General features: G+C 43.9%; 1 pseudogene; it reads right to left on the bottom strand.

Annotated features, from left to right (window-relative positions):
• Positions 1-259: 259 nt before the first annotated feature.
• On the bottom strand, positions 260-1,954 carry LOC135101797 (hemocyanin subunit-like; annotated as a pseudogene).
• Between the last annotated feature and the right edge of the window lie 405 nt (positions 1,955-2,359).

The following is a 2,359-nucleotide window of genomic DNA, read 5'->3' as shown; positions in this document are numbered from 1 at the left end:
ATGGAAGATAACCAACTGGCAACAAAACTTCGGCAAACTGCTGCACATAATTAATCTTGGGCCACTCTGCAATATATATATATATATATATATATATATATATATATATATATATATATATATATATATATATATATATATATATATATATATATATATATATATATATATATATATATATATATATATATATATATATATATTGCAGAGTGGCCCAAGATGAATTATGTGCAGCAGTTTGCTGAAGTCTTGTTGCCAGTTAGTTATCTTCCATATGGAACACTTTGACGTCCTCAACCTTGAAGTTGGAGACGCCAGTGAAAATGCGCTTGTCGTCGACGTGGCGGTCCAGCGGGTAACCATGTGGCTGATTGTCAGGGTATGTGCCATCGTAACAGCCACATTGGTTAAAAGCAGTGCTCTCATGCAGACCCTCGATGGCTCCGTCCTAGGCGCCGTCAAAGACGAAAATGCAACATGGAAATCCATTCTCTCAGTCTTGCCCTTAGGGAGGAGGAACATGCTTGGCAGTCCAAGGCCGCTTTCGTAATTTTTGAGGATCGCTGAGCCTGAGGCGAGTTGTCCATCAGAGTCTGGAAGCTGGGCACATCAGGAACTATTACCCCTGCTTGTGTGCTGGAGCGTGTGATTTTATTGGATCCGCGAGCCACTGCGGGAGAAAAATTAGTTTTGACCTCAGTCAAGGCAATGGATCATCTTCCAGTAAAGCTAGGTATTCATTGATTATGTAATAAAATGCCACATTACTTTGATATTAAAGAGTAACTGAAAATTGTTTGAGAAACACTTACACTTAGTCCAGAATTTGTCTAGCTCAACGGCGTCTCAGCGTCCCTCGTTGAATGGGAACTCAACATGGTTGTTGTTGTACTTTGGCCAGGGGAAGATACTTACGGTTGCCATTACCCTGTGGTCGTTCTTGTTAGTGATGTGAATATCGATGATGAATTCGTTATACATGAGGTGAGAAACGACTGCGTTGACGGCCACGTCTTGGACCTCGGTAGTGTCGTCAACAGCATCAATAAAGCTGTATTTCAAGTCCTCGAAGTGGGTCTCAAGGCGATTGCTTATGGTGATGCTGTCGATGGAGACTCCAGGGAGCTCGAGTTCCTCTTTGGTTGTAGGGAGGAAGGTTGTCCTTGTGTTCCCTGAAGATGTTATCTATGTACTTGTTGAGGCGGAAGAAAGCAAGGTCGCGCGTGGCGGTCTCGAAGCGCTCCAACACACCAGGAGGGAGGGCAAACTTGCCGTGAGGGTCACCCTGGCGGCCAAGCATGACATGAGCAGTGTTGTGCAAAGAGCCGTAGTACTCGGGGTTAGTGCTGTAAGTGGAGGACTCAATCACGTCACCAAGGATGTTGATGCCATTAGAGTCTCTGATGCTGATGACTGACCCGTCCCTGCCGGTGAAATAGCCGTGAGCGATGGCATCCCTGATGCGGCTTTCCAGGATCAACATGTCACGCACGCACGCAACGCCGTCTACGTCCTCGAACTTCACGTTGTCTGGTCGTGAGGGGAAGTAACCGCCGTACTTGTTCATGGTGTGGGGAGCGAAGCCCTCATAGATCACGTAGTCCCAGTGGAGTTCGTTGACGGGGTCCAGGTAGTTGGAGAGACGCTCGGCGTCGAAGCGAACGGTGAGCTGATGATGGACCCAGAAGAAGCTCTCGCCCTTGCGCTCAATGTGGTGGTCCTCATGGGCATCGTCCCACCAGAAGGGGAATTCCAAATGCCAGGTGACGTGGCGGGTGTTCATGCCGATGTCCTCGCCGAAGTAGGCCACACGCTGCTCTGGGTTGCTCTTGCTGCCAGTGAAGTGGGACCTGATCTTGGCGGCAGTCTGCGTCATCTTGGCCTTGTAGGCCAAGTATCCAGTCGTTGTCAATATCAACATAGTTACAGTTATTTTTCCAACAAATATTCTTCTGTATCGCTTACATATAGTGAAAATTAAAGTGATGACAAGTTTTCACCCTGTCATAACTTTGAAAATAATCCGAAAATTCTTGATTGAATGCAACATAAGATTTTATAATTACTATACATGTTTTTAATTATTTTAATAATTTTACCATTAATTTCTATTTTCAGTAATATATACCACAGTGTATCTCTCCACACAAGGTCAAAAGCTTTTACTGTAATAAAAAAAATACAAAACAGTTTTTTTTTTTTTTAATGAAACAGGTCAATTAAGCTTTTCATCACAAACACACGATCAGCTGTAGAGTACCCCTGCCTAAAACCTGCCTGCATTTCCTTTATAACATGACTGTCATAAAATTTCGTCAGTCTTAGTATTGTAAACAGATTACTCAAACAAATTAATAGG

Source organism: Scylla paramamosain, chromosome 7, assembly GCF_035594125.1.
Source record: "Scylla paramamosain isolate STU-SP2022 chromosome 7, ASM3559412v1, whole genome shotgun sequence".
Lineage (NCBI taxonomy): Eukaryota > Metazoa > Arthropoda > Malacostraca > Decapoda > Portunidae > Scylla > Scylla paramamosain.
The sequence above is the reverse complement of the archived record's forward strand: the minus strand, read 5'-3'. Positions and strand labels throughout refer to the sequence as shown.